The following is a 9,780-nucleotide window of genomic DNA, read 5'->3' on the forward strand; positions in this document are numbered from 1 at the left end:
GTTGAAATGGCTTCAAAAAAGAGACTTTAAAGTGACTGGCTTAAAAAAAGTGACCGAGTCACTAAAAAGTGACTCGCTACCAGCCTTGTTTATCCTCGACTTTCTTTTTCTTTTCTGCTCTAAATGCGGGCAATGTTTACATTAAATGACATCCGGACCAACATCCGGACAACGAAATTTCACCGAATGAACACGAAGTGGATGAATGCACAACGAAATCGTTCATTTTTTGTAAACACGGCCCGCAGTAAAGGTTTTCTTCCCGCTGGAAGTTGCAGCGTGACGTCGTCGTAGATTAGTTCATGGTGCTGTACACTTGACACTGCGACTGGTGGTCGCAATCATCATCAATCGATCATCAATTTCAACGCCGTTGTGATTGTGTGGGTATAGGGGAAGTGGGGGTAATATGCCCATAGGGGGCAAAACGCGCCACCATCGATTTGGGCGAACGTTGAGTTTTACAATGCTCTTTTTCACTCTAGATCATAGAAAATGGATGAAAATGCTTTTCCTAATATGTTTTTATGTGTTTTTCTCAACCAAATCGATAAAATAGTATAAAAACGTTTTTCGCTGTTTTCGTTGCAATTTTGTGCGATTTTCAATGTCAATTTTTAGGTCGATAAATAACCAACTTACTGAAACTATTGCCAAGAGCCAACTTGTGCACTGTCATAGTTTGTATTACGTGCAAAATATATGTTAAATTTGTCCTCAAAAAGATATTGAAGGACCTTAACTTTAATCAACTCTGGGGGCAAAACGCCCACCCCTATTTCATAACACCAAAACAGCCGTTTGAATTCAAATTCTACCAAACGTAATGGCACGTTGAAGTTACGCAAAAATTGGAACCTTACAAATGTACATTTTTCGCATCAGCATGTATACTATTATTGAACAATAACATCTGAACAAACGCCCGGATGTATGCAACACATATACAAGCATGATTGTGTGCGTTCGTTTATAGCATGGCTAACGCCGAACTCAAGCGGGGCGTTTTACCCCGCAAAACAATACATATGCACTTAACCAAGCATTTTTGAAAAATTAATTTATAAACCCCAGAAAAGTTAGAATGGATAGCTGTTTCTACTATTTGGTAGAAAACATGTTTGTCTATCCGACCATAATAAAAAAGAGCATAAAATAATGTTTTTTACATCTAAAATCGCTGTTCTCCTTAACGTGGGCAAACTACCCCCAGTCCCCCTACTACAGCGGAAAAATGTTTCGCATGTACAAGTAAACAGTTGAGATATGAGGCAGTATAGGGGGACTGGGGGTAGTTTGCCCACGTTAAGGAGAACAGCGATTTTAGATGTGAAAAACATTATTTTATGCTCTTTTTTTATTATGGTCGGATAGACAAACATGTTTTCTACCAAATAGTAGAAACAGCTATCCATTCTAACTTTTCTGGGGTTTATAAATTAATTTTTAAGAAATGCTTGCTTAAGTGCATATGTATTGTTTTGCGGGGTAAAACGCCCCGCTTGAGTTCGGCGTTAGCCATGCTGTAAACGAACGCACACAATCATGCTTGTATATGTGTTGCATACATCCGGGCGTTTCTTCAGATGTTATTGTTCAGTAATAGTATACATGCTGATGCGAAAAATGTACATTTGTAAGGTTCCAATTTTTATGTAACTTCAACGTGGCATTACGTTTGGTAGAATTTGAATTCAAACGGCTGTTTTGGTGTTATGAAACAGGGGTGGGCGTTTTGCCCCCAGAGTTGATTAAAGTTTAGGTCCTTCAATAAGCTTTTTGAAGGCAAATTTAACATATATTTTGCACGTAATACAAACTATGACAGTGCACAAGTTGGCTCTTGGCAATAGTTTCAGTAATTTGGTTATTTATCGACCTAAAAAATGACATTGAAAATCGCACAAAATTGCACAAACACATAAAAACATATTAGGAAAAGCATTTTCATCCATTTTCTATGATCTAGGGTGAAAAAAAGCATTGTAAAACTCATCGTTCGCTCAAATCGATGGTGGCGCGTTTTGCCCCCTATGGGCATATTACCCCCAGTTCCCCTACATCGGTGAAGTTCTTAGCGATGTAGAAGATATATCCTGAATTCCTAGAAGTCTTCGTGATGACGAAAACGATGTGAAAACTCATAACTTCATTTTTTTTTCCTGGGAAGAGGGAGGATGTGTGGTACTGAATGAACATTGTCATAGATTTTGTCTTCCCACCCAGTTATGATAGCTGACAATCAAAAGCCTTTTGAAAGAACTCCGAGAATGTAGCATCGGATCTGACATCAAACGATCTAGCAGGCATGGCACAACTTTGACGCCTCACTCCTATAGTAACGTCAGAATTGAATGAAAGGTTCTTCGTAGGGCTCCCGCTTGCGAACAACGATTCTGAGTTCCACATAAACATATTACTTCTTGGGTTCTAAATAAACTAAAAAAACAGGGACAAATCTAAAAAAATATCTAAAGCATTTTCAACTTAAATTGTGGGACAAATTTGTAGTATTAATAATAATATAAATTATTTAAATTAATATAAATAATTAAATGTAGGATTTTTCTGGAACGTTTGTTCAGTAATCCCTGAATTAAAATCTGGAAGAATCCTTTAAATTATGCTCAAAGGAATCCCAAGAATAACATAAAAAAATAACTGTTAGTCATTTGAAGGAGTTACTAAAACACTGCGCAGAAACTAATATATGAATTTCAAAAGTAATGTTGGTGTCCTAAGGGTCAATCTCAGGGTTGTTAGGGGAAGTTCAAAATATTTTTCGCGCCAAATCCACGCATACCAAAATTATATCCGCATGGAATGAAATCCGAAGTTCGCGTAAAATCCGCACGTAATTTAATAGTGAAAAACGTATAATATTTAACCTATTTAACTTCAGCATTGTTACCTCAAAAATAACATTGATCTTCATCACTTTTAAGTATTTGTAGGGCTGGTAGCGATAGAGTATCAACATATAGAAACTTAGAAATAGAGCTCTATAGAGACCTTATGCATCAGACCGAACAACAACCTAAAAACAAAACAAACGGAAACCAAAATACGAAAAAATATGTAACAGAATCTCTAGCGTATCTTACCCATAATTTTACTAGTGTGGCCCTAAATGAACAAGCCTAAAACTGAAAAGCTCATCCAATCATATAAAAAATCGGCCACGTGGCCGAACTATAATCAGTTGGACTGAACATCAATACACAGCGCCAACTTCAACCGCTTTAAACTTATCTACTTTCAAACAAGTACTTCACATCTTCGAAAAGGTATCATGCTTTGCTTGGCAACCTTTAGTGCCATTATAAATAATTATTAATCTATTTTTCGCGAACATTTCACAGCCGATGTCAATCACGCTTCCGAGTAAAAACATCTTTACGTAACGTGGATTTATTTAGATGCCCTACCGGCAGCCCCCTGTCATGACGCCATGTTTTTGCAGCCGACATCTCAAGTGTCAACCTGTTATGCTGGTTATGCTATACTGTTTGTTTTGAAAGTGTGTTCGAATTGTCCGGATAACAGTTTTATCAACTGAAGTGCTATATATTTGATTTGAACGAGTGCTAATCATTATCATATGACATATTTCACTATATTCAAATCTTTACAATGAAATGCTTGGTTACGTTCTGCAATACGGATTTCCATGGCTACATTTATGAAAACGAAGATCCGCCGGAGAAGTTCTCGGCTCACCGAATTCCGGATGATCCTGTTCGACGAGTGAAGTGGCTTCAGGCAATTGCGGCCGCCGAGAACAGAGAATTAAGAACAGATGAAATTAACTTCAAAACAGTTCGAGTTTGCTCTAAACATTTTTGTTCGCAAGATTACGTTTTGAAGAATGGTAAACGGTTTTTGGTTAAAACTGCTGTTCCAACAATTTTCCAACGTTTCAGAGACTCAGAAAGGGCAGAAAGGTTCGTGTAACATAAGTTAAAAAATAATACAGTTCACTACTAACAATAATAATTCCCAGCCCTCTTGAAGATTCCGGATTCAATGAGGTTGAAAATTATATCCCTTTTACAACGGAAAATACAGCAGAAATTTCCCCCCCTGCTCCGAAGCGCAGAAGGTATATATTGAAATCTGTACAAATTATCATTACCTACATTTGGTACAATAATTATCTCATAAATCTTATTAGAATGTTGAGATATGCAGGAGATGTCGTCAACAAAGAAATTACTCCCGAAGAAGCATTTATTCTTCTCCCGAAAGTACAAGCGAAGCTGGCCAGTTCCCAAAAAACTGTTAAATTACAGAGAGGACAGATTAAACGACTTAGGGACAAGTTAGAGAACATGCAGCAAATGATTAATAAACTTAACTCCAAACGCTTTCTCTCTGATACCGGAAATTCTGTACTACAGGTAACTTCAGCCTTATTAACCTTTGTAGTACTGGGTGGTGACATCAAAGTTTCAAAATTCTCTATCTAGGGACATTTCCAGAACATTATGCTTTGGGTTCATTCACTAATTTCATAACGTAAAAATGGCCATTTTTGACACCCACCTTCCCCCCGGGTGACAGGTTCCGATAGGGGCTCTAAATGGACACTTTCGGAACCTCTTGTGCCGTTGACAGCTTGAATCTCATGAACATCATACTTATCTTTTTCAGACGTTACTTCCAAACCAGTTTCCCAGCTTGGTATCTTACAAGCACTACCACATTAATGACCAGAGAGCTGTCTTTACAGATTAATCATTTATATGCGTTATTCTCCAAACGCAAACAGGTGATACTTTGTGCCAGGTAGATAAATTTTAGATTGATTTTTCAGTTTTTGATGAGAATTTAGGAATATTATATCTTTTTTATAATGAAATACCCTGGGTCTCCTAACAAATGTGGATCTAATTTTGTAACCATAACCAAAATCAAAATGTTCATCAAACGTATAAGTCATTTGTGATTTTTCCTAAAGAAAAATATTCGTTCAGGAAATGGCGAAGTAACAGAATTTTTAAACTTCGATGTCGACACTACTGTAAATGTTAATGTGTACATCAATAAAATCAATGTCAATCAATAAATCTTTGAAATATTTTTTGTTAGAAATATGCTTTGCACAGTACCTTGTTCCATGAACTTACAACACGCACCATCAAGCAACCTTGCAGTAGCGAACTCCGTAAATTTGCTACTACACTCCATTTTTACTCGCCAAAGGCGTATTCGTACGTACGGCGTGTTTTCAACAACACGTTACCGCATCCCAGAACTATCATCAGGTGGTATGAGAGCGTGAATGGTGAGCCAGGAATTAATAAGGAAGCATTGGAGATTTTAAAAGATAAATCGGCTGAGATGGAGCATGCTGGAAAACGATTACTTGGTTGCCTAATCATGGATGAGATGGCAATCCGCCAACAAGTTGTGTGGAACGAACACGCAAAACAACTTGAAGGAGTCGTTCATCATCATACCAATCGTGGAACTCAGAAGCCGTCAATCGAACAGACCGCAGTCGCCAAGGAAGCGCTTGTCTTTATGGTGACTGGTATACAAGAATCCTGGAAAATACCAGTGGCATATTTTCTCATCAACGGTATGTCTGCCGATGAGAAAAAGAATGTCACCAGAACCATCCTAACGAGTCTCCACGATGCAGGAGTGAAGATAATAGCGTTTACCTTTGATGGAACTGCTACAAATATAGCTACTGCTAATGCACTTAGCTGTTCCATTAGGGGTAGTTCTGTTCCGCTCATAACAAGCTTTAAGCATCCAGTATCAGATCACGAAGTATATGTACTAATGGACCCAGTACATATGCTTAAGCTAGTACGCAATACTTGGCAATCTCAAAAAGTTCTGGTCACTCCTAATGGCAATGCCGAGTGGAAATATATAGAGAAGTTGAACCAATTCCAAAATGTAATCGGTCAAAAACTTGCACTGAAACTCACTGATCAGCATATATACTTTGAAAACTCTAAGATGAAAGTGGTTTTGGCAGTACAACTTTTGAGTAATAGTGTAGCCACTGCACTAGACCTACTTAAAACCATCGATCCTGACTTCATGGAATGCTCTGCCACCGTAGAATTTGTGAGCTTGTTCAACGATTTATTTGACGTAACCAACAGTATGAGCGAGGATGCTCAAGATTTTAAAAAGCCCCTTTCTAAAGATAACTTTGATCTATACTATGAAGCATTCGATTACATTGATCAATTTATTAGAGGCATCCACCTGCAAAATGGTACTAATATCCTCGACGCGCGATGCAAGACAGGGTTTCTTGGATTTTTAGTCGCGCTGGAAAGCTTCAAGGGCATTTTCGAAACTTATGTCGAAGGAAATGGAGAGCTAGACAAAATTTTCACGTACCGATTCAGTCAGGATCATCTGGAGAACTTTTTTGGTGCAATAAGATCCAAGAATGGCTCCAACGATAACCCCAACAGCGTACAGTTCAAAGCTAGTTACAAGCGTCTAATTGTTAACAACGAAATTAGAAATCCCACCAGCAGTAACTGCCAAAATTTTGGAAATATGCAGCCACTAACCACTTCAATCAAAAACCAGCAGAACCAAAACGATTCGTCTTATGACCAGCGAGACCAACAATCTGAGCAGCAGAATCACGAAATAGTCATTACAGCTCGTAGCATCGATGAGAACCTTACTGACTACAACATGTTTGTTTTGGATGCCGGACTACATGCAGCTATAACCAAACACATTGCAGAGGTACAACGAAAGCTGGTTGAAGCACTTACGTGCCAAAATTGCTCTTCCATTGCCAGCAGGAATGCTGATAATTCTCTAGTCACTATATGTAAAATGACTGAATACGAATTTAAGGTAAGACATTCAAATTCTAAAAAAGCATCAATCGTCTTTTACTTCTCATATATCTGATATTTTATTTTATTATCATTTATTTCTTTTCAATTTTTGTCTCCCACAGCTTCTTGTTGGCGATAAACGTGATGTGAACATTGGAAAATATTACGATTTCCTCGTATCAACCTCATTGATTCGTGCCCAAGGAGAATTCGAAAATATATTCGAAACATTTGTTGACCATGGAAGCTCAAACGATCACAAGCTGAATATGATCAGACAAACGATCACGATCTACCTTAATATTAAGTTCAAACTGTACAGCAAAACCATGAAAGCTTTCAAACCTTCTAACCGACAAAGGCTCACGAAATTAATTTTGTTCGAGGGAAATTAGAACGATAGGAAAGGAGGAGCATTCTGACCAGAGTAAAAAACACACTAAATTTTCTAAAAAACTTTATTGATCATTCTGGATTTGTTGCAGAAAAAACACTTAAATTCAACTTATATCGTAAATTGTGCAATCTCCGTAATTGAAATATTAAAACTGTGCCTTTTAGAGTTTTTTTTTTAATTTTAGCTCTTTATTTTAATTATCGCGTTAAATATGATAACGACGTGTCTGCAATGATCGATTTATTCTTTTATATTGTTTATTTTTCAAATATCTTGGCCAATCCAATGTTTTCGATTGTTATTTTAGTAAAAACTTCTCATTGTCTTATCTTTACTGCATTGAAAAAAAAACTAACGATGAACTGAACTGCCCATAAAAGTATAACTGTCCCATATGGATATTCAAACCAACATCTGTTTTATCGGAACGTTCATGTTTTTATATGTACTTTACTGCCGTGAATCGCAAGTCAGTTCTCTCTGTAAAAGTAGGCATTGAGAAAATGGGCTGTGAAGTTTTCAAACTCGTTTTCCATACGAATATTCAAAAGATTCCAGAGTATTGGAACATGTTGGAACTTTCCCAATTTGCTTCTCACTACGATATCTTTCCGAGAAAAATATAAAGATGATGAAAACACGGTTCATTTTTATATTACACGGTGGGGAAATATGTAGTGGGACTGATATGCGGTTACTTTTAATTATGGGACTATTTGACTTGCCGTTTTTTTTCTAATTTTTCAGAACAAATCATATAGTTTCATTAGTGCAGCTGAAAGAGCATTGGCAGATTTGTTGAAAACTGAACTCATTTTTGACGTAGATGCAGATGAGACTGACTTGCGATTCACGGTAGTTTACTTCTTAAATAAAACTAAACCCGATTTGTTAAAAAATGTTACTGAAAAATATGAACTAGTTGCAGTTCACTGTTAACCAGAATAGCAACTACAAAAGCTGATCACTTCATTGCTGCCTAAATAGTAGGAAAATTAATTATCTGTGTTTACCATATGGGACAGTTATGCTTTTATAGGCAGTGAATTTCGCGCAATAATCAGAAGAGAAAATCAATGATAACAAAATCGTTCACTGAAGTTTCGACTAGGGTAAGCGTTCCCTTAGTTGTGGGTGTTCCTATAGTTGCGGTAGTGTCGTTTTCACTGATTTTATTACAATAGCCACAGAACCGACACTGCCAATCGACGTATTCGCTTGTTGATACCCGGAATAGCCAAAAGAGCGTTCAAATTGCTTTAAAACTGATGAAATATCACTAAAATTACTAAAACTTTTCTTATTTGTACCAATAGTTGCGGTAAAGTGTTCCTATAGTGGAGGATCCCATAAAAAAACAACGGATACCGCAACTATAGGAACACAAATTAAAAATATACCACAACTAAAGGAACAGTGTACCAATAGTGGAGGTATTATTTACCACTGACTGCGATGAAATATTTTTTCTCATTAAGTCAATGGTCGTTACTTCCCGTTACAACATTAACATGTACATTAATTACGCTTTTTGAATTCAGGCGGTTAAATGAAGTTCAATCGTGCTTAGTACCTCCACTATTGGTACATCTATCCTAAGTGATACTAGTCCGCGAGAATTACTTTTATCAAACTATTACAATAAAGAGATTGCCTTTGTAAATCAGAGCACTTACCCACTTGTGACACCTTCCTTTCCAGTTGGCCCACTGTACCTTACAGTAATAAAACTTTTGCAGACAATCAGACGGCAGCTAATCACTTCATGCGCAATCGAGAAAATCCTGGGAGTTCAGTTGCTACGACTGAGCATTATTCTCAACTTTGCTGGCAATCGGAGCAATCCAAGCTGCTTCAGACCTGGTCCAATGAAGCAGCATGATGTAGGCCAAAGCTTGATTGTCGCTCCGTAGGATTCGCGGCTCTTCGCAGTTCTTGTTTTTCAGACGATGGCAGTGTTCTTGTTGTGTGGGGACTGTTTTTGATGTTCAGTGGTGGGCAGGTAGCGGCGGTTCTAGCTCCGGAACATGCTCTGGAAGCGAAGCGGAGCAGGTTGTCTGTTCGCTTCTCAAATTCATCCTGTTCCTAGCCAATCTAGAAGAGCAAAATACGATCCATTTTCAATGCTGAATGACGCACAGTACACTTTTATTGAATTAAACGAGGTTCCAACTCACCCAAAGTTTTAATTATTGACTCACAGTAAGATTTCACGTTTTATAGTAGAGAAAACAAACATATTTACTTCGACTGCTGGTGGTACCAGAATTGTTTACAAACACCGATTTTTTTTTCTTTCCTTTTTTTTTGTACTGTCAAAGGGAACCGAGCATTGTTAGGAACCGCTCAATGCTAGCCGCAAAGCGAGCCCATTGAATCAGATAGGGGTGTCAACTGGCTGCCTACCGGTTATTCATATTTGAACCCAGTTGAGAAAATTTGATCCCTAAAGTCAACAACCAATCACACCTACTAGTCGCTTCAAAATCGCACATTGTAGTCTGCAAACTGCAAAACACAGTCACCGAGATGTGCGCTCGGCTAAATTAGTAG

This window comes from Aedes aegypti, chromosome 3 (assembly GCF_002204515.2).
Source record: "Aedes aegypti strain LVP_AGWG chromosome 3, AaegL5.0 Primary Assembly, whole genome shotgun sequence".
In the NCBI taxonomy this organism is placed as follows: domain Eukaryota; kingdom Metazoa; phylum Arthropoda; class Insecta; order Diptera; family Culicidae; genus Aedes; species Aedes aegypti.